Source organism: Tenrec ecaudatus, chromosome 4 (assembly GCF_050624435.1).
Source record: "Tenrec ecaudatus isolate mTenEca1 chromosome 4, mTenEca1.hap1, whole genome shotgun sequence".
NCBI lineage: Eukaryota > Metazoa > Chordata > Mammalia > Afrosoricida > Tenrecidae > Tenrec > Tenrec ecaudatus.
Genome location: NC_134533.1, coordinates 191814288 through 191837762, shown reverse-complemented (window position 1 = coordinate 191837762; position 23475 = coordinate 191814288). Strand labels below are relative to the sequence as shown.

The following is a 23475-nucleotide window of genomic DNA, read 5'->3' as shown; positions in this document are numbered from 1 at the left end:
ATGAAATACTTATGTTCATTAAGGGTATAATTTCACAACTGATTACAGTTGCCAATATTTAATTGTACATATGTAAAAAGTTGAATTTACAAAAGTAGTATGATGGCTATATTTACAACAGTGATTGAAAGTCAGAAGAGTTGCTGCTGAAACGGTTGATGTACCAAAGATACACTTCGTGGAATTTGGTTCCTTGGTGTGGATATTTAGGGTCGTGTTGCCATGGGATAGTTCGATTAATTAGCTAAATGCTTAGTGCTTCTCTTGTACGCTGACTATGGACTACAGTGCCTGACATCTTAAAAGCACACAAGCGTCCATCTAAGATACAACAATTGGAGACATTGTCATTTAAAGACTTGGTGGACTTATATTTTGCTAGGAAATAAGTTAAAGGATTCTCTGTTTTGTCACAAAGCATTATATTTGTTTTATAGGTTGAAAAATTTTTTGCTCTATTTTTTTCCAGAGTCTGTTTTTTACATCACAGTTATAATATATTCCCACGGCTGATATAAAATGAGTGATGAGACCATGAATCCTATTTATCAAAAATTCAGTACTTTTTAACAGCTTCATAAAGTGTTAGCTGTTGGTATTTCTGAGAGAAAGCTGAAATATTGGAATAGATAATAAGACTAATGAACTGAACCCAATAGTTTATGTACTTTTTAGTGTTTTCAACCATTTTCATTTATTAAAACCTTAGAACTAACTCTCCATTTTCATCCATTAAATTACTTTTTATCTTAGGTAATGTATTCTTCCTTACCTCTAAGGTCTCTGGGATTTTCATACCTCTTATTTGGGGTTTCCTTTCCTTAAATAGCTAGTATAGGTTATAAAAATTCAAATATGTTTAAAACTAATATAAGAAAAATCTCTAGATATTACATTTTAAGAACATATTTGCTATATTTTTTCTTAGCTCTCATTTAAAAAACTCTATAAAATATAATAAATTAAGCTAAATTCATAGACACCCTTTGTTCTACACTGGCTTACCCCTTACCTCTCCCTGTCCTAGTACATAGTCCTCTAACTATACAAATATGTTAGTAGAACAAACACAGCATTTTTATAATCTTTTATGCAAGGATTAAAAGTATAAGTAGCAGTAGTAATAAAATAATAACAGACGTTCACTATTATTTCAGTGTTAGTCACTGCTCTAGGTAGTTTGCTTGCATCCTATGACAATTCAATGAATTAGATATTATTATATTTTCTTTATACATGAGAAAACAGAGGCATATAAAGATTAAATATCCTTTCTAATATCACACAGCATAGATGATAACTGCCATTTTTGTCATTTGTCATCAATTACTTTCTCACAGATTTTTTTAAATCATTTTTTGGGGACTCATACAACTCATCACAATCCATACGTACATCTATTGTGTCAAGCACATTTGTACATTTGTTGACATAATCATTCTCAAAACATTTGCTTTCTGCTTGAGCCCTTGGTATCAGCTCCTCATTTCCCCCCACCCTTCCTGCTGCCCCCTCCTAAATGAACCCTTGATAATTTATAACTTCTTATTATTTTGTCATATCTTACACTGTACAACATCTCCCTTCACCCACTCCTCGTAAGTCCATCCCCTGCAGAGGAGGTTATATGTAGATCCTTGTAATCAGTCCCCGCTTTCCGCCCCACACCCCCTTCACCCTCCTGGTATCACCACTCTCAGCTCTGGTCCTGGATTCCCTGTGTTTCCAGTTCCTATCTGTACCAGTGTAGATCCTCTAGTCTAGCCAGATTTTTAAGGTACATTGGGATCATGATAGAGGGTGGGCGGGGGAGAATTTAGAAACTAGAGGAAAGGTGTATGTTTCATTGGTGCTACACTGCACCCTGGCTGGCTCGTCTCCTTCCCTCTACCCTTCTGTAAGGGGATGTCCAGTTGCCTACAAGATGGGTCTTGGGTCCCCAATCTGCACTCCCCCTCATTCACAATGATTTGATTTTTTTTTTTTGTTCTTTGATGCCTGATACCCGATCCCTTTGACACCTCGTGATCACACAGGCTGGTGTGCTTCTTACATGTGGACTTTGTTGCTTCTGTGCTAGATGGCTACTTGTTTACCTACAAACCTTTAAGACCCCAGACGCTATATCTTTTGATAGCTGGGCACCATCGGCTTTCTTCACCACATTTGCTTATGCACGCATTTGTCTTCAGCGATTGTATTAGGAAGGTAAGCACACAATGATATGATTTTTTGTTCTTTAATGCCTGATAACTGATCCCTTTGGCACCTCGTGATCACACAGTGATTTTTTTTTTTTGGTTTTGATTCTTGGAATTAAGTTTGTTTTGGGAGTTTTATATCCACTACAATATAAATGGTATTCATTTTAGACCATATTATAGAATTCTACTGTATAATAAATCAGCTTACATATCCATTTCATTTTATTTATCCATTCTTATGTAATACGTTGCTTCATACTTTTTATTATTACTGATAGCAAGCAGTGAGCAATAAAATACCAGTTTCCTTGGGCATATGTGCAAGAATTTCTCTTTCTAAGATAACCATTAATGTCCTTGTACAGGTCTTGCATCTGCAAACTTAATTTGGATTTCCAAATTCCTCTTCAATGCAATTGTACTAATGTATTCGTCATTGAAATTAAATATTACGATAGGGTTGCTATGAGTGGGACTCAACAGCACGGCGGTGAGTTTGAGTTTGTTTGCCAGCCCACGTAAGGAGGCTTGATAGCATGGGGCAAAGCACTTGGCTGCTCTCCGAAGACTGTGGTTCAGTACCTCAGCTGCTCCAAGGAGAAAAGATGTGACAGACTTGCTTCCTTGCAGTTTACACTCCCACAGATCCCATGAGCAGTTCTAGTCTGCCCCGCACGGTCACTCCACGTGGGAATCAACTCGACAGCCCCCGCACGGTCACTCCACGTGGGAATCAACTCGACAGCGACTGGTATAGATGTTTTGTCTGTTTGTTTAGGCGATCATTCTGTGCGTTCTTTCCCAGGTGCTACTATGAAAACAGCATGCGGCCATACCGGCCTCCTCTCGTTTCCCTATTTCCTCCACTCTCCAACCTTCTTTATCTCTGCTGACAGCCAACATTTATCCCACAGCTTTCCGTCGATGCTGGCTTGGAGAATCCGTTGCAGTAGGCAGACAAAAACTGACAGGAGACACTGATGGTTAAAGGGGAGCCCAAGTGACGTAGCGCTTGCACATTGAGCTGTGTACTGCAAGGTCAGCAGTTAAACCACCATTCACTCCGAGGGGTGGTTGGGCGGGGCCGTGCTTTCTAGGCTTGTGACGTGTTACAGTCTTGGAAACCCACAGGGACAGTTCTCCCCTGTCTAATAGGGTGGCTATGAATCAAAGCCCGTGCCACAGCATGAACTTGAGCTTGATTCGAGGAGGAGGACTCCCATGGCGTAGTGGACATAGTGGACATTTGGCTGCTAACCGCGAGGCAAACAATTGAAAACTACCAAGTTCTCTGCAGGAGAACGATGAAGATTCTCTACTTCTACAAAGAGTTACGCAGAAGGCAGTTCTCCTCTTTCCTATAGAGTTGACCATGAATCAATTCATTGGCAGTGAGTTTTCAGTCAGTAGTTAACAGATTACCAGAAGTCTGGATCAGCAAACAGCAAGGGCACCATCCTGGGTCCCCAGCATCACCTCTCTTCAGCCAGCACACAAATCTCTTTGGTCTTTAACCTCTCAGCCACATGGTCTCTTGGCTTCTTTCTCTGTGCACCAGGACGTCTGCCTCGCACTCTGCCTCGCCATCTCATAATCTTGGTGTTGCTCTCGTGTTCTGGGTCATGGTTTCTTTGCTTGGGGCCCTGGTCTCAGCCTGGCTCCTTAGCTCTGTCCCATAGTCTCAGTGCCACAGCCGCTGGTGTCTCTAGTCTCCATCTCCACCGCTGCAGACAAGAGATCTCTGATGTGCTCTTAGGCAGCCCAGAGGGCTTCCTCGGGGCCCCACCTGGCCTAGCACACAGAGGAATGGCTGTGATGGAGGTGTGCTTCTTGCCTTTCAGCAAAGAACCCCCCCAAAGAAGCAATGGGCATGACTTGGTTCATACCCTGTACTAAGGTCAAAACATAACCCCATGTTAATCCTACCCATTAACATAGCTGAGAACTCCATCCAAAATGGGATTATACTCACAGGCAGAGAGTCCAGAATTAGAACAGATCACATAATACATTATGGCTGGAGGGGCCATATTGACTGACTCCTTCTCACTTCATAATAGTTGTTACCAATTTTTTAGTTGTTACCAATTTCAGTTTTGAAAGCCTATGGGGTATGAAAGGGTTCAATTCTTGTTTTAATTTATATTTCCCTTCTTAAGTAAAGAAGAATATATGGTCATATGCATTTTGGGCCACTTCAGTTTCCTCTATGCTGAATTAGAAAGTTAGCTCATTAATGTGCAAGTTCTCTTATAAATAATTTCTTTAAGGTTTAACATTTTTTAAGGGCTGAAGCCTATGATCCGAATTCTACCTTGCAAGTCTGGCTAGACCAGAGGATGTACACTGGTACAGATGGGAACTGGAAACACAGGGAATCCAGGGCGGATGATCCCTTCAGGACCAGTGGTGACAGTGGTGATACTGGGAGGGTAGAGGGAGAGTGGGTTGGAAAGAGGGAACCGATTACAAGGATCTACATGTGACCTCCTCCCTGGGGGATGGACAACAGGAAAATGGGTGAAGGGAGACGTTGGACAGGGCAAGATATGACAAAATAATAATTTATAAATTATCAAGGGCTCATGAGGAAAGGGGGGCAGGGAGGGAGGGGAAAAATGAGGGCCTGATGCCAAGGGCTTAAGTGGAGAGCAAATGTTTTGAGAATGATGAGGGCAATGAATGTACAGATGTGCTTTACACAATTGATGTATGTATGGATTGTGGTAAGAGTTATATGAGCCCCTAGTAAAACGATTAAAAAATTATTTCAATTACGTGGGTCATTGGGACTAAGCTATTTTTCATTTCTAAATCTGATTGATGGTCACAAAGTGTATTCAGTATTTGTTGATATTTAATTTGTATCATTTGTACTTGTACAGAACATGCACCTAATATCTTCGTTTAGGCTTCCATATGCATCCATTCGACCAAACTCTTTAATTATACATATATATTATGAATGCCAATTAAATTTTTCTCACATGAAAAAAGACATTTAATTTGATGTTTTTGCAGCTCTCCCTGTTTACTTTCTTTAGCTACTTTTTGATACTTCTAATTATTTATTTATTGAATTTAATTTAAACATCTTAACTGTCTGAATCTATTGTACTTTCCTTTTTTGTTCTAAAAATCGAAATTCATTATGTGCTGATCTGCAGTTCTGAATCCTTCAATAAGTATACTGATTTTTCATATGTTTTGTAATTTAAATAAAGATTTTTATTGTGAGGTCATCTTTGATAGGGCATTTTTCTGCAGAAATCCCATGGAATTGGGGTGGGCCAATACCCTCCATAGAATTTTGTCCGGTTTTTTGTTGTGGCTTTGTTTTTGTTTTCCCCTTTTCTTTCAGTCAGGAGTGCCAAGATTAAAAAAAATAGGACTGAATTTCTAAAATCAAATTCAACTTCAAGAGTCTGCACATTCTGGATACTGTATATTCAGACACAAAGGCATGCAAAGCAAACACCTGGATTGATAAAATTTCTCACAGCAAACAACATTTGCTTAGCTCAAGTTTCCTTATCGTCTCTATATGTTAGTGGGTAATTATTTCTACCTTATGTTCCTTGTCTCTACTGCTCTTGGAGTGCCCACTTTGGTTTTTGTTTTTTCACGAGTGTGCAGTTCAGCATTTTCAGGATGAGTTATTTCCTGTGCCAACAAGGACATGAATGCTCAAGCCCCAGACACCATTATTTATGAATGACCGCCCACTCTCCCCTTTTGTGAGCACCATCAATGCAATGTCAGCTCACACACTTGCTCCAGCTTGTCATTTTTTGCATTTGGTGATTTTACTCCTCCATTTGGGTGGAAACAAATTACATTTAAACACACACACACACTCACACACGCACACACACACACACACACACACACTCACACACACACACTCCCAGGTATTTAGATCAGAAGGACTAGTGGATTGGCTAATTTCAGGATCCATCTAGAAAAACAATATTGATTTTTGTCCAAAATAAGGTGCCATAAGATCTGGTGGGATTCATTGCATGTTTTATTTGAAATACTACAGTTATTGTTATCTACCCCACAAAGGACCATGGAAAAGGGTTAATTACTCCAGACCTTGTTCCCACTGTCGACACCCTCACCAGGGAAAATCATTTCATCTTAGGACCTGAAATCTCCCATCCTTCCAACAGAAGTGTTCAGTTACCAGGAAAATAAATTATGCTGCTGCTTGAGAAGAGATCATCAAATGTGCCTAATTTACAATAATTTCCCTCAAGCTATTACACTAATCAAAGCCATTCTTTGGACTAGGTGACAGTTTAATATACTGCACATTATTTTCCTTTGAGACTGCAGAGATAGAAGAGAAAAATAAATGTGTCAAGAATCATTGCTTTTAATCCCTCAAAGATTTTTACTACTTACTATAAAAATAAATAATTGTTGACTTCCAAACAGGAACAGAAGGCTAACAGCTATGATCAACACGAAGGGAAACAGAAAACAAAACACTGTTACTAAACTTATTCTGGCTCCTGCTGCCCTGCAGGACAGAGCCGAACTGCTCTCTGAGGTTTCCAAGAGTGCCAAGCTTTAGGAGATTTGGCAACATTCATGAATCTTCCCTGGAGTGGCCAGTGGGTTTGGACTGCTGGCCTTGCAGTTAGAAACACTACACGAAACCCACTAAACCATCAGAGTGCCTTGTGAGCAATACACAGAAGTCTAAAAGAGATCCTTACCTCAACCAATGTTCTCCTAGGTTAGAAAGTTAACTGATGGACACATTTTTTTAAGTGAGAAATGTTAGATTAAGTTTGTACAGCCGAAAGCTGCCTTCATGGTTTCCAGAGAGTTAGGATTCTGATGGAATCACTGTAAATGCGGTATTTTAAATGTGGGCTTCTTAGAGGAGCACTATTTGGGAAGACAATTGTAATAGAATATTCCAGGTGAAGAGCCCAGGATGCATCAATCTGTGGAACTAGCAAACTTCCCAGCATATTTGAGGAACCGCTAATGAGCGGATCCATTTATTTGGGCGGTGAATCAGATACAAGGGAGCGGTAACAAGTGCTTAGGGAAAATTCCATTATCTTTTTATTCCATTTCCCCACGAATGTTTTGATACTGCTTCACACAGCCAGATTGCAAAATCCACATCCTACAAGAGAAAAGGACGGAGCGTAGATGGGTGAAGCCGGGATTCAGCTAAAGGTTGGTGAACTTGAGTTCTGTAAAAAAGTGGATTATTCAAGGCTCAGGGAAAATGCCCTGTCCTAACACCAGCAGCCTGGCATGGGTAGTGTGACCACATCTGATTTTTCTAGACTTTGAGAATCTTTATCTTTATGATCCAACTAGCCACCCAGAGGAAAAATTAAGTAAAATGGATTTCATAATTTATGACTCTGCAGAGGCTGCTGCCATGCCTTTTCTTGCTGACATGCCTTTTCATGGACATGTTTTGTCTCACTGAAATTAATCATGGAATAAAAACACAACCTGATTTTAATTCCTTAGACAAAAAGAACCCAAAACTCCATGCAATGTAGAAAGGACTGGAAGGCCTCACTTAGAAAAACCACCGACAGGTGCATTTCACAGTCTATATGTCCCTGTTTCTGTGCTCTGTGTTAAACCTAAGTTTACTGTTCACTGTTGAGTGTGGATTGTAGCTCACTGTGACTCCCCGTGTGTCCCATTAGCACTCTGCCCGTAGGGTTTCCAATGGCAGATTTTCCCAAAGGTCCAGGCTTTTCTTCTGAGGCCCCTCTAAAAACATCCACAGCCATTGACTCTGTTTTGACTCATAGTGGGTCTGGTAGAACTGCCTCTTTGGCTCTCTGAGGCTCTAAATCTTTATAGAAGCAGAAAACTTCAATGTGCTCCCAAGAAACGGCTGGTGGATTTGAATCACTGACCTTGCAGTTAGCAGTCTGATTCCTACCCATTATACTTCCAGAGTGCCTCTCAGGCAGCTCTAGTTGGACCTGAACCTCCTGCCTTTGGCTGAGCAACTGAATGTGTTAGCTACACGTATCGCCCATGGAAACATGACTCTCCATCCCTCTACGGCCATTGAGGAGATACCGATTGACAGTGATCCCATTGGACAGGGTAGAATTGCCCTGAGAGTGTACGTCTTCCTGAGTAGAACCTCCCATCTTTCTCCTGCCGAGCACCTGGTGGTTCCGAATTGCTGACCGTGTACTTAGCAGCCCAACTAATAACTACTGCACCACTAGAGTTCCCGGGACATAGTCTGAAAAAACAAAACAAAAAGTTAACCAGGAAAGCCATTCAATTGAAATATTAAAGATGAAAATTAATATACATCTAACTTTACATAGCATTCAAAATCTATAGATGAAGACAACTTCCAGTGAACCTATAATCGATCTCATCGAATTAGATTTTAATGACAAGTCCTAAGAATATAAATTCTCGATCCTTGACCTATTATTTGTGGAAGCTTCATTGAATTCCTTAATTTCTGTAAGACATGGTCTCATCTGTAAAATGAAAACAAGGTTATGGATCTCATCCATTTTTTGCATTCTACTGGGAACTCTTACAGATATAGCAATCCATATTTCAATTACATCCAGCATAATTGTACAATTGCTGCCACCTTCAGTTTCAAAATGTTTTCTTTTTTCTTGAACTCTTTGATATCAGCTCCCCTTTATCACCTCCCTGCCCCACCCTATCCTCCAGAAACCTTTGTTACTAGAATATATATTTTGCCATATCTTACGCAAGCCAATGTATCCATTCACCTACCAATCTGTTATTTGTTTGTCTTGAGTGGGGTTCTATAATCATCATTCCTATCCGTTCCTCCTTATCCCACTCCCCAACCCTTCCATACCCTCAGGGAATCATTACTCCCATTACTATATTTCTGAAGGGTTTATCTATTTTCAATTTGATGATCAAACAAGCTTAATTATACAAAAGACCATACACAGGTCTCACAAGAGTAATGAGGCAAAACTAAGGCCATAATATTAAGGGGAAGGAATGTCAAAGAACTGGAGGATAGTAATGTGTTTCCTCAGTGCTATACGGCACCCTGGATATGCCATGTCTTCCGTGTCGCCCTTCTGTGAGGTACTGTCCAATTATTCTACAGGTGGATTTGGATCTCCAATTTGCCTGGGCTCCTTCACGTCAATTTGATTGCTTGCTTTTGAACATCTGTATTTGTCTATAAATGTATGTATGTTAATGTGTGTGTATATGTGTGTGTGTGTAAATACAAGGAAGCAGATGAACTTGAGGCCTCTACCTCAATCTTACCTCAGTACAGGAACAGTGTGTTCAAATAATGTGGCACTGTATGATACTCACTTTCCCAACATGATTGCTGAAGACACAATGGGTGCATAAGTAAATATGGTGAAGAAAGCTGATGGTGCCTGGCTTTAAAAGGTACAGCATTTGGGATTTAAAGACTTGGAGTTAAACCGCCATCTAGCAAAGGAGTGACAAAGCCCACATGGAAGAAGCACACCAGCCTGTGTGATCATGAAATGTTGATGGGAATAGGTATCAGAAGTTCTCATCAAATTTTTAAAGGATGAACTGATATAAACCAAAACCCATTGCATCATGTTGATTCTGACCCATAATGGCCCCGTCTCCAGGGATGCCAATCTTTACAGAACCTGACTGACACATCTTTCTCATGCGAGTTTCTGATGCGTTCTGCAGGGTGGCCTTTCAGTTAGCAGCCAGGTATTTAACCACTGTGCCACCAGTAGTACTCCCTGATCTAATATGAATGGAATACTGCATGCTAAATGTGTGTTGTTTCTGTGCACTACTGCTGTTTTTTGGTGATCATTATTGTCATTGACATGGCAACATTTTATTAAAATCATGATTATGGCAGTTCATTTTGTTCCCAAGAACTCTGTAACTTAAATTGGTGGTTTAATGCCAGTGGCCAAGCTAACTGGAGTCTGTACCAAACACCCACTGTTAATGGGCTTGGAGTGTAGGATTATTTTTAGCAATCTATCCAGCCTGAAATGGAATTTTGGCCAGGTTGATTTTTTCCCGTATTTTAGTGAGACTCACAGGAGGAGAGCAATACTTCTAATTTTATTGTCTACCCATAAAATTATGTGTTTAAACTACCTAATTCCATTCTTCTTTAAAATGTGCTGGTTTAGGCTTACTGATCACAAAGCTATTCTGTGGCCAAAGTGGTTTATTTGGGGTTCATGGTGACTGTGAGCCACATGGGAGCAACCCCAAAGCCAGTGTATGACAGTTGAGAAGAACAGCTCGTGCGGAAGGGCATGTGATTGCCGATGCCTGTGCAGTGCTCTATATGGTTCAACCAAAAATGCCTGGCCATAGCAAATACAGAATTATCTGCCAGAGAATAAAAATAACTGCATGATACATTTAGAGTCAGAAGAGCCAGAGATTTTCAAATGAATAATATAGTGTTCTTTTTCTCATCATGGAGACCATATGACTATATATGAAGGAGCAGAGTAGAGATCCAAACCCCACCTGTGATTCTCTTCTGATAAGGTACTTGGTGAGTGGTGTAAATCATGCTGTGGTGGTTATTCTTTACAGATTTGATGGGTGCAGCATGTATGTGTGCGTGTGTGTGTGTGTGTGTGTGTGTGTTAGAGAGAGAGAGAGAGAAAGAATAGAAATATATTGTAACTTTCAAGATACAGTATTGAGCATTCTTTTCAGTTGGTGACTCAGATCATGTTTATTTTTGTAAAGAATAGACTTCATTTGGGGATGATAATTGAATAGAATTACTTTAGTAAAATTGTCTATTTTTAATGAGTCAAAAAGTATGTACATAGACATTGATAACAGATGATTTTTAAAATCTTTATTTGAACAAATGTGCAATTGATTTTGATGAATGTAAGATGTTTCGATCCCGCCTTCTTGAAATTCCCATTTTAACCTTGCTCCCCTCTCATGATCCCTACGGGCATTCCTATTGTGCATGTAAGAAGTCAGATCGTCTCACTAGAATGATAGCAAACTTGTGGTTCTCTTCTAGAACGTACTTCCTAGCATTCTTTTTAAATGAACTTAATTTTTAAATCAAAAACCTATTGTGTTAATAATTTCTTTTATAAGAATTAATAGCAAAGAAGTTGGAGATTGTGGAAGTCACCAGAGTCCAACTCTCACAACAAGCTAGGCTGCTCCATCTTCCCCTTGAGCGTATTCTCTCCCTTCTCTGAGTTTTGGAAACGGATGTGGTGTCTCACAGAACTCACAAAGTTCAAAGACATTGTCTCACACAGTGGTGAGTGCAGTTCGGTCCCAAGTCCAAAGATCAGGCAGAGGTAAGCCAGAAGCTGGGTCCAGAGGGTGCAATTCTTCACTCCTGGCTCATGCTGGTGATAAGATCACAGCCCCTGCTTCTCAGTGAACTCCTGTTATATGCAGCAGGATGGCCGTGTAGGGAATCCTGTTCATATGCACTAGCAAGTGGCTCCTATCAGTATCCCCACCCACCTCCAACTTCTTACTAGACCCAGGCAGGGGGAGGTCGTTTGGGGAAGTTACAGGGCACAATCAAATAGCACTCGAATGTAATAATCTATTCTTCACCCCTGGACTAGATCTTATTTATGCATCTAGGACCCACCCTTGGAAATGTTTCCAAATATGCGTTGCCTTCCTACTATTCTTAATCCACCAGACTTTTTCCCAGGCCACCCCAGAAGCAGTTTTCTTTCTCCTTCAGCTCTAGTATACAATGCCATGCATCTATTGTAAGGTACAGTGACTGAGGTCACCCTGAAACCAAGAATGTCGTCCAATCCCCTTCTATTAACTTCAGAACTCAATCTCATCCCATTCCGACTTATTAGTAGATAATGCCCTCCAAATGAGACCACTGGCATATGAAAACCAGGATTATTATACATAAGGGATTATAGCTGGAATGGCCACATTAATAGTATATACCCCACTTATATAATTGGATTAAATAATTTTGTTCCATTCTCTTTTTATTGACATTCAAATTATTTTTTAACCAGATGTTATCAAAAAAAATAAACTCTTTACAACAAATATTTAACTCATTGATCCCTTTATAAAAATGTCATATGAGATGGTGTCTAATTTTGTTTGTTTCCTTTAGGACATTCCGACAGAGAAAAAAATTTCTCAAAGATTTAGAGAACTAAGTTTTGATAAGAAGGTATGATCCTTCCATCAATTTTTGATGAAGACAACATTTTACTTTGTTCCATTGTGAGCTTCGTTTGTTAAAATCATTTATGCTGAGTCTGCGTTTTCTCTAGTTAATAATGTTTGCTGTATTCATGGTCCCTAAGGAATGTGCATTTTCAATCAGGTCATTTTTTTCTGTGTAGGGGCCCAATTTTAGCATCCTTTAGGTTAAAACATGGCCACATTTTTCTCACTTCTGTCCATCTTATTTATTAATTGAATGAAATGTGTACAATATGTGTTTATTTGCCCAATAAGAAATAAAAGCACATGTAATCATAGAAATAATAGCATTTGGGCAAAGAGTGGGGTCAAAACCAATTGGATCCAAAGCAGTGGGGTCAAAATGTCCTGATTCCAATTATTATGCATCTAAGTGGAATAATCATAGAGTTCTTATGGGGCTGCTGCTCAGACTGTTAACCACAAAGCCTGTGGTCCAAGCCTAGCAGAGGCTCATGAAGATGTACAGGCTTGGACACCCACAGAGGGTAATTCTGCCCTTTGCTCTAGGGTGTGACATTTCAGAATCAACTAGGTGGCAGTGGTTTGGTTAGGAAGTGGAATAACTAGGAGATATATGATTTTTCAAATTAATCATGATAGCATTAAATTAGCCAATACATTTGTTTTCGGTCTACATTTAAGGGTCATTTTTCTAACACCCGACGTTCTGTGACTGCCATGGGGCCACTTGTCGTCACAAACATCATACTGATGATGATGTTTATGTTAAATTGCCACTTCCTCTTCACCTTCTGAAGCTAATGTACTGCGGAACAACGCTTGTTTACAGGACAAAGTAATATAAAAATAAAGGAGAGATGAGCAACTGCTATTTTAAGGAGTAAATATACACACTTTTTTACAAAAATCTCCTTCTTTGATCCTCACAACTAACAAGATGGTCTTTTTAGCTCCATCCTACAGTTAAAGAAGCAAAATGTGTAAAGTATTGAGGGACTTGATTACTATTTTAAACCGTTTAATACAAAATGAAATTTATGAAATGTAACCCCCCCCCCACTCACACCTAATTTACAATGAAAATGTGGTGTTTTTAAAAATAATAAAATAAAGTTTACGTGCTGCTGAGAAGGCTTGCTGGCACAGTGCTTAGGTGCTCCTCTGCTGAGCAAACTGTGGGCAGTTTGAGTCCACAAGCCTGTCAGCAGCAGAAAAGGGGCAGCCCTCTGCTCCCGTGATGATTTCAATGGGGGCAGTTCCAACCTGTCGGGTGGGTTATCCGATGTCAGCATCAACTTGAAAACAAAAGGTTTTTCATGCTCCTAGATTTATTATCCAGGGAGTGAATCCCACAAGGCTTCTCTAACATGTCCTCAGAGTCACCGTACCTGTTATCGGATTTCTTGATAAAATCTTTCTAAATTTAAAGATGCATATCTGCATTGCATTTTTACATATGACTGATAAATTTGAACTCCCTAACTTTATGAGCAAATATATTCCATTCACCATCAACACACACATTCACACATATAAAACATGCATACGGAGAGGAAGACTTGCTTAGCATTATTTCTTAGTAAATACAAAGGCTTAACTTTTTGCCAAAAAAAATAGATTTTATAGGAAATATCAGTCTTTGACATCACAATTTGAGCACATATTTTCTTGTACTTGCTGATTTTTATACCTTGGAAGAAAAGAAAAACATTTGCAGGTCTGAAAATGAGTGTGTTAAAAATGTTTACCTGACTTTCTTTTTCTGCTTGAGCTAAATAGCATGGAACCTTTTCCCAAAAATATGACTCCAGTTTTTTTTTTTCTAGTATAGTTTGTTTATTTTTTTTCTGCTTCTCTGGTTCTCTGTCAGGTAAACATTGGACCACAAACTCTATGTTGGCAGTTCAAACCCACCAGTAGTCTTAGGGGAGAAAGCTGAGACTGTCTGCTCCAACAGAGATGTACAGACTTGCAACCCTTATATGGAGCCACCATGAATCATAATTAACTTGATGAGAGTGGGTATATTAGAGTCAAAATGCCCTTGGTTGTTGCTGGTTTGGTTTTAGACTAAGTTTCTCTGAGGGCCATGTTTCTGTCACTATCGTTCCAATCTCTGTCCATTCTAGTTCAAGTCTAGTTCATTCTAGTTCAACTCTGTCCATTCTAGTTCAAGGTTTTCCTTGAAACCTTTTTGATTGCCTCAGCCAGGTGTCTAGTTCAGTAAACCCTATATCATTTCATAACACTTAGAGTTCTGCCATAAGATTATGAAATCCTTGAGTAGCCATTCCCTGTAACTTTATATCTCACTTAACATCTCATGTTGCATGTAGTTCATAAAGTCTACGTATTGGGCGTTCGTTACCTTGGTGCTGCCGCTGCTATTGCTAGATGTCATCGAGTTGGTTCAACTTAAAGCAACCCAAAGACAAAACAAGGAAACGCTGCCAGCTCGCACAAGCCTCACAATGACTGCTGTTTGAGCCCTTTACAGCTGCTGTGCTAATCCATTCTGTGTGGAGTTTCCTTGTGTTGTGCTCAGCGTCACTATGGGTCAGAACCGACTCAATAGCATCTACCAGCAACAGCTAGTTTACCAAGCATCACAGTCTTCTCCAGGAGCTAGTCCAAAGTCCATGAGAGGAAGGCTCACCATCCTTGCTTCTAAGGAGTATAATGGATTTACTGTCAGGACAGATTTGCCTGTTCTTTTCACAGGCCATAGTATGCTTGATATTTTTTTCCAACATCATAATTCAAAGGCTCGATTCTTCTTCGGTCTTCCTTATTCATGATCTGGCTTTTGCATAAACATGAGACAATTAGATACTATGGCTTAGATCACATAGACCTTACTCCTCAATATTACATCTTTGCTTCTAAACACTTTGACGACTTTTGCAGCAGATTTTACCAATGTAACATGTCATTTGATTTCTCCATTGCTTCTTGCATGGGCATTGGTTGTGGATCCAAGAAAAATTAAATCCTTGACAGCTTCACACGTTTCTCTGCTTCTCGGGACATTGTTGATTGGTTGTGAGGGGCCAGTTGTGAGCATTTCTACTTTGTGGTAAAGCATAGTCCATTTTGAAGGATGTAATGTCTTATCTTCATCAGTAAGTGCTTCAATTCTTTTTAGCTTTCAGTGAGCAGAGTTGTGTCAACTGCATATTACAGGTTCTTAATATAGTTCATCTTAGTGCCACATTTTTAATGTTGTACAGCTTCTCAAATTATCTTCTCTGCCTACAGATTGGATAATTAGCTTATTAGGTACTATTATGGGCCTATTTGACTGATGGTCTCTGTGTTAGTCTGGGTAGACTAGAAAAACAAACACAGAGATACTCATATTTGTCTAAGAGAGAGCTTTCTATCAAAGAGTAATTGTATATTAAGAAAACATCCCAGCCCATCCAGATCAAGTCCATAAGTCCGATATTAGCCCATATGCCCGATACCAGACTATAAATTCCTCTTCATACTCAAATGGCACGTGTGATGGAAGATCACAGACCAGTGGGTGGAAAGTCTTGCTGATCCAGTGGTGGTAGAAGCATCTTAGTGCTGGTGTGTGTGTCTCCATGTGGCTCCTCCAACTCTACAGCTCTGGCTCCATCAGCATAGCTCCACCTGTCTTGTCATCAGGAATGTGAAGCAGGGAGAGTGTGTGTCCTGCCTCCAGGGAGGAAGACAGGAGTACCCAGAATCCTCAGGAGAAAGCAGTGCCCACTCAGTGACATGATTGGCTTTGACCTAATTGATAGACTAAAGTCCACCCCTACCCTCAAATTGACAGCAGATTATGTAACTGCCACCATCTGCTAGACAGATGGAAGCACTGAAGGTAAAATGTAGTTTCCTTGTTCCAGGAAAGCCTCTCATCAGGAGTGGTCTTAAACTAGAATTGATATGAATGTATGTGTGGTTGGATTTTCTGCCAGGCACTGGGAGTGAGAAGAGAGTTTTCAGGAATTAAGTCATATCATGAAGAGGGCAGTTTCTGCCAAGAATTGTTGCCTGTGTTCGGTTCTGGGACCACACATCAAAGTGCAAACTTCAACATTCTGAAGGGTGTTCAGAAAGGAGAAACCAGGCACTGTTTTGGGTTATGGAAAAGCTCATTGGCATAAAAGGGTCAGAATGGAGAGATTTCTAGCTGTATTTTTAAGAATTACAAAAACTATACAATAAAGGGGGAGAATATAAATAAAGCCAAAGGGTAAAAAGCCAAGGAAGCTTGATCTGGGCGCAATTCCAGACTTATAGAAAGCCAGGACTATGCAAACAAGGGATTCATTCCTCCGGCCTCCTCGCTGTGTTGGTACTGAGAGTGCAAATCCTACCCCTCCACCCAGATTTGGGACCACCAGAGCCTGAGTACTTCCCGACAAACCCTGCTGCTGCTTTCTTAGCCCCACCTGGTTTGGTTACTTCTGCTCCCATTTGCTTTTTCCCAAGACCTGTTGCTGTGTCCTGTTCCCATTACTTCTATGCCTCTTGCTATGCCCGCTGCTCTGTCGTGTTTCCACGGTTATACAGCTTTACTCCTGAATGACTTCTATAAAAATTTCCCCCAAGGATAGTGAAATATATACTGAGAAACTGGCCACAGGGGGGTTTGGAAAATACCAGCCAATGTCCCATTAAAAAAAGTTTCCAAATTAGCAGGATGAGTCTTAGGCATGTATGTCTCAGACCATTAGTAGGGTGAGTCTGAGACCATATCTGCAGGCTTATCTGGTTTTAATATCCCCATGTCTCAGAATTAGATATACAGATTAGGTTCCCCTGATGGGGTATTCAATAAGCCAAAAGAACTTCATGACAGAGTTGTCATAAGAGTGGATATGACAATGATATGATTTTTTGTTCTTTGATGCCTGATACTTGATCCCTTCAACACCTCATGATCACACAGGCTGGTGTGCTTCTTCCATGTGGGTTTTGTTGCTTCTGAGTAAGATGGCCACTTGTTTACCTTCAAGCCTTTAAGACCCCAGATGCTATATCTTTTGATAGCTGGGCACCATCAACTTTCTTCACCACATTTGCTTATGCACTCATTTGTCTTCAATGATCGTGTTGAGAAGGTGAGCATCATGGAATGCCAATTTAGTAGAACAAAGTGTTCTTACATTGAGGGAGCACTTGAATGGAGGCTCAATGTCCATCTTCTACCCAAAGCCCATCTGTAAGCAACTGGACATCCCCTCACAGAAGGGTATCGGGGAAGAGACAAGCCAGTCAGGGTGCAGCGCGTAGCAATGATGAAACATACAACTTTCCTTTGGTTCTTAAATCCTTCCTCCCTACCACCTCCCCTGCCCTCACTATCATGATCCCAATTCTGCCTTAAAAATCCGGCTAGACCAGAGGTTGTACACTGGTACATATAGGAACTAGAAAAACAGGGAATCCAGGACAGATGATCCTTTTAGGACCAGTGCTGAGAGTGGTAATACCTGGAGAATAGATGGAAGGTGGGGTAGAAAGGGGAAACAGATTACAAGGATCTGGGGGATGGGCAACAGAAAAGTGGGTGAGGGGAGACATCATACAGTGTAAGATAGACAAAATAATTTATAAATTATCAAGGGTTCATCAGGGATCGGGGAGGAAGGAGAAAATGAGGAGCGAATACCAAGGGCTCAAGTAGAAAGCAAATGTTTTGAGAATGATGAGGGCAACAAATGTACAAATGTGCTTGACACACAATGGATGAATATGTGGACTGTGATAAGAGTTGTATGAGCCCCAAATGAAATGATTAAAAATAAATAAAACAAAGAGGGGATATGACAGCTTCATGGTTTGAGGGAAATTTTATTTTACTCGAACTGGTCAGAGACCGGTTGTTATGTGATTGACTGTCAGATACTAGAGTGAAGGTCACACTGGGTGAACTCTGCATTCTCTTTACCTTCATGAGCAGACCAAGTAGAGGCTGACCATGCTGGACTGTAATGTTGTTTCTTAACATGAGTTGTTGGTTTGGAGGATTTTTTTTGCTCTCCTACTCACTCTTGCCAATTTTTATAACAAATTGTTGTTTGTTTGTTTGTTGGTTTTTTAGCCCCCGTGACAATGTTCCCTTTCCTCTTATATTTTGGCCCTGCTTCTCTGTCCCGCTCCCACTGCCCTGGACCTTGATTCTCCCTGCTGTACATTATCCAGAGGTCCCTGAGTTCCAGACTCCATTGCTCGTCCCCTTGGCCTTGAATTGGTGTTTCAGACTTACCCAGGGTTTTGCTGGATGGGGTGTGTGTGTGTGTGTGTGTGTGTGTGTGTGTGTGTGTGTGTATGAGAGAGAGAGAGAGAGAGAGAGAGAGAGAGAGAGAGAGACCACAAGTGTCAAAAGACCTCAATGTTCACCAATGGGCTGTTGCCTAGAGACTAAATATAAGTATTGATGTGAAAGGGGGAAGGAGGACTGTAGCATCCAAGGAAGTTGAGCCAGGAAGGCTATTTAAGGGATTGGACAGAAGCACATCAATTCTAATTAGATTTACATATTTAGAACTATATAATGTACTTTGATTAGAATGTCTGTTAAATCAGCTTCTGTGTACCAGCAAAATTCCAAATTACTTACAACGCCGCCACCCCCCCCCCATTTCCATTGATTTAAATCTATTGAAAAGGCATTATGGTCACCATGTGTTTCCAGAGAGTAAGGGGCTCTAGTGCACAGTGGTTAAAGCATCTGGCTGTCAGTCAGAAGGTCAGCGGTTCTAGCCTGTCCCATGGTCTCTGAGGAAAAGATGAGGAAGTTTGCTTTTGTAAAGGTTTATCGCCTTGGAAACCCAATGGACAGTTCTACTGTCCTATCGAGCTGCCATTGGGTCGGTCTCAACTCGAAGACAGTGGGGTCGTGTGTGTGCATAAAAGTAGAAGACAAATGCCTAATGAAATCAAATAAAATAGTCAAAAGATGGTTCTAGGTGCTCAGTTTCCCCATGATATTTAATAAGATTCAAAAATTACACAGGAAAGTGGGTTATGATAAAAAAAATCTGTGAGGTCTTTTATTTTCTCCACAGCGTAGGCCTGACCTATTTTAAATCTCTCCAAGTCCACAAGAGGGTAACCAGAGAGTTCTATTCCTGGAAAATGAAGCATTGGGAAGTTCTTGAGAGTTCAGGCAGTGGTTCCGAAAAGCTCTTATAGAACTCAAACTTTGGAAGAGCTATATCTATTCCTGCTAACTGTCTTTTGTCTAACGGCTGGGGCTTCCGGGAGAAGAGGGAGGAAATCTCAGGAAAAGTTTCCATGCTCGAAATAACAATGCACAAAGGTCTCCAGACAGCCTACATCCTGCTTAGTCGTGGCAGTAAACAGAAGTAAGACAGCACAGGATATTTCCATTAGAAAATAGATACAGTGACATGGAATGGGATTAAGTTCTCTGATAGGTAACATAGCACCCTCAGTGATCAATGAGCATCTCTAGGCACACATATGTAGAATTGGGCTGCTACCCACAGGTCAGCGGTTCAAAATGCCCCAAGGAAAAAGGACCGGGCATTCCACTCCCATGAAGAATTGCAGTCTTGGTAGCATACAGCAGCAGTTCTACCATGTCCTCTATGGTCATCAGGAGTTCGCATCGACTTGATGGTAGTGAGTGGAATTACAAATATGCAAACAACAATATTATAGCATTCTAGTTTTAACATAATGAGTCCAGCAAGAGCAAAGCACATTGACGTGCCCAAATATTCTGTTCCTGTGTCCTGCCCACGCAATGGCTTCGGGACCTTACTGGGGAGGATGGCATGTCCAAGCAAGATGATGCCAGGTTCTGGATTTCAAAACTTGATGGGGCTTTATTGTCTGCCGGAATGTGGCCTGATGAGAATGATGTGGTACTAATCCAGGTTTTCAGTAATAAAGAATCTTACATGACAGTCCAATTTTAAGTTTAAATAACTTGTTTCTTTAGAACAATAGTAGCAGTAATGATGATTTTTGTTGAATGCCTGTGACAGAGCTTCTTCTGAGCACTTCACGTGAAACATGTCACTTGGTCCCCCAACAACTTGCTATTTACGATGGTCTTTGCTTTTATGTTTGTTTGCTTGCTTGCTTTAAAAAAAAGGAAACTGAATCACAGGACAAGTAACTTAGCTAGGACGTGAAAAAGGCTTAAAGAAAACGTTCTTAACCATTTCTCCATTCTGTATTACTTGCCTTCCCATTGACAGGCATGGCTGCTCTGCCTTGGTCGGATCCATCTCTCTGTAGACATGTTTCCCTTCATTGTGCTCCTGTGTTTCTTTCCCTCCATGAATTCAAGCTATTCACTTTTTTTTTTAATTCCCATTCTCACCTTTAGATCTCTCTGATGCAATGCCATTGCCCTGTGTTTACTTCAAGTTCAATCCACCAGCCACCCCCGGCTAAAGGCTTATTTTGGAATGTTCATGCAAACTCCCACTCCTTACTGTATCTCCCCCTCTATCAAGCTATCAAACAAAGTTAGTAACCTGTTTTTAAGTACATTGCTACATAAGTGAGTCAGAATCAACTTTTTGCTGAGAGAGAACAAAAGACTACCATCTCAAAGTTGGTGGTCAGTTTTGAGACTCACGTCATTCCCTAGAAATTGAACCAAAGTTGGTCCCAAAACCAGTGAGAGGCAAGTAAAATCAGAAAACTCTAATGGAGAAAATTTATATCTAACATTATAGCAAATTACATATGTAACTTATTGTAGAGGTAGTTGTTATTATTATTATTATTAGAAAACTTATTCCTCTCTCAGACTTTTGGAAGAAATGATTTCTGCAAACCTGAGACACCCGGGTTCCTTTTTCAGTAAATGTCAAAGGTCAATCCTTTCCGGTGAAATGATGGGTACGGTGCTGCTAAAAACAGTTGGGAAATAGTTTACAAATTTGAGCAACGCTTGGTTAAGTGCTGGACTGCTAGCCAAAAGGCCAGCAGTTCAAACCCAGGTCCCCTCAGCAACCTGCTTATGTAAAGATCGTAGCCTTGTAAACGCTATGGGCCAGTTCTATGTCCTAGCTGGTTGCTGTGAGAGTCAGGACTGGCACAATTACAATGAGTGTTTGTTGTGTTTTGTGTTTAGTTTTGTCCCAATTCTGAGCCTTTGAAAGAAATATGAACACATAATGGAAATTCAGGGAAGAAAGCAGAATTATACCTTAATATATAAATAACTAACAGATTTAAAAGGAGCTCTACTGACACGTTGGACTGATGTCCACAAGGTCCTCAGTTCAAAACCACTAACCACTCCTCGGGAGAAAAATGAGGCTTTCTACTCTCATAGAGAGTGACAGTGTGGGAAACCAAAAGGGGTGTTTCTACTCTGTCCTATTGGATAGTTATGAATTGATGTCAATTCTATGGCAATGAGTTGAGCTAAGAACAGATTTTTAAAATGAACCATTTTGCTCAGTACATCACATGATTTTTTACCTCAGATTTCTACGCAAAATATGAGTAACATAAATTCATTTATTGCATATACTCGAGTATAAGCCGACCTGAATATCAGCGGAGGCACCTAATTTTACTACAAAAACTGCATTTAAAATATGCTGAAAAACTTGGCTTCTACACGAGTAAGCTCAGTCCATTTCCCCCTATTATCTTCCTGAATGAGGTTTTTGCTCGTGTTCAAGTGCTGGCGATAAATGTTTTCGATTAAGATCTTTTTGCTGCGGGGCCTCTGGGTCGGTCCCAATCCCAAATATTTCCTTAGCGGCCCCATGCTTAACCTTGTTGTCTGCAGGGCCCCTTCATCGATGCGCTTGGCTTGGTCATAAATTCATGTCCCACACACCTTGAGAGCCAGGGCAGACACCAACAGGATTCATTTTGGACACAGATATGAAAGCATTTTGAATGGTATGTTCTTTATGTAAGAAGGCTAAATACAAACAGTTTATACTATATGTTCTGCCTGAACTAAGCCAGGAGCTTAATCTTTGGTACAGTTTCGTCTATTTTTAGCTGAGATTTGGGAGGCATTCGGAAGTGCCCCAGTTGACTGGAAACAGATGGCCAATTCTACTTCTTCTTGGTTACAATCAGAAAACCCTACAGTAGTTACTCAAATTGATTTTAGATTGTTTCACACTTTCAATCTTTTCTGGTATATTTTTGTGTTTTGTGGTGTATTATCCAGTTGACTGGAAACAGATGGCCAATTCTACTTCTTGGTTACAATCAGAAAACGTACAGTAGCTACTCAAATTGGTTTTAGATTGTTTCACACTTTTAATCTTTTCTGGTGTATTTTGGGCTGTAACGTGATCACTCTTTAAGAAAAATGCTAGATTTTAGTAATTAATATTAATTACTATAGAGATTTTTAAACTTTAATTAGACTCTGGAGAATTTTCTGTTTTAGGGCAAGTGGTTCAGATGTTTGTTGATAAATCTAACAGCAGCATAAACATTTCTTGCTCCAAGATATCATTCAGAAGTAGAAATAGAGCAGAAATGCTACATACATAAAAAATGTGGCTTACATCTTTCTTCCATCAATATTTGCTTATGGTACACAATTAAAAAAAGAAAGAAAGAGTAATTCACAGGATCATAAATTCTAGCAAAAGCGTCTTACTTAACAACGTCACCTTTGGTAAGGAATGCTCTTTGAAGGTGAGGATGCCAAGGTTTGGCCTCGTGTGCTTTGCACATCTATCAGGAGAGATTTGTCCCTGGAGAAGGCTATCGTGTTTATAAAGAGATAGAACTCGACAGATGAAATACACATCCATCAAACAGACTACAGTTGTGGGAAAAGAAAGTGGAACAGTTCAACTTTCATCAAACAAAACAAGGCCTGGGACCTACTGTGACATAGATGATCAGTTACATAGATGAAAACTCAAGCAGAATCTAAAGAAAATTAAGACAAAGCCGCAAGAGCTAAAATACAAAGTTGAGTGTACCTCACCTTAATTTTAGAGACCATCTAAGAATAGATTTGACACTAATGAGGGAAGGCCAGATCAGTTGTTGAAGGGTGACATAAAAGAGCATCATGCATGAAGCAATAGGAAGGACGTTAAAAAGAGAGGGAGACAAAAGA

At 40.2% G+C, this 23475-nt stretch overlaps 1 protein-coding gene across 1 annotated transcript in view; it reads left to right on the top strand.

Annotated features, from left to right (window-relative positions):
* Positions 1-23475, top strand: part of KCNH8 (potassium voltage-gated channel subfamily H member 8) — a 422222-nt gene that overhangs the window by 293407 nt on the left and 105340 nt on the right. The gene's annotated exons all lie outside the window — the stretch shown is intronic.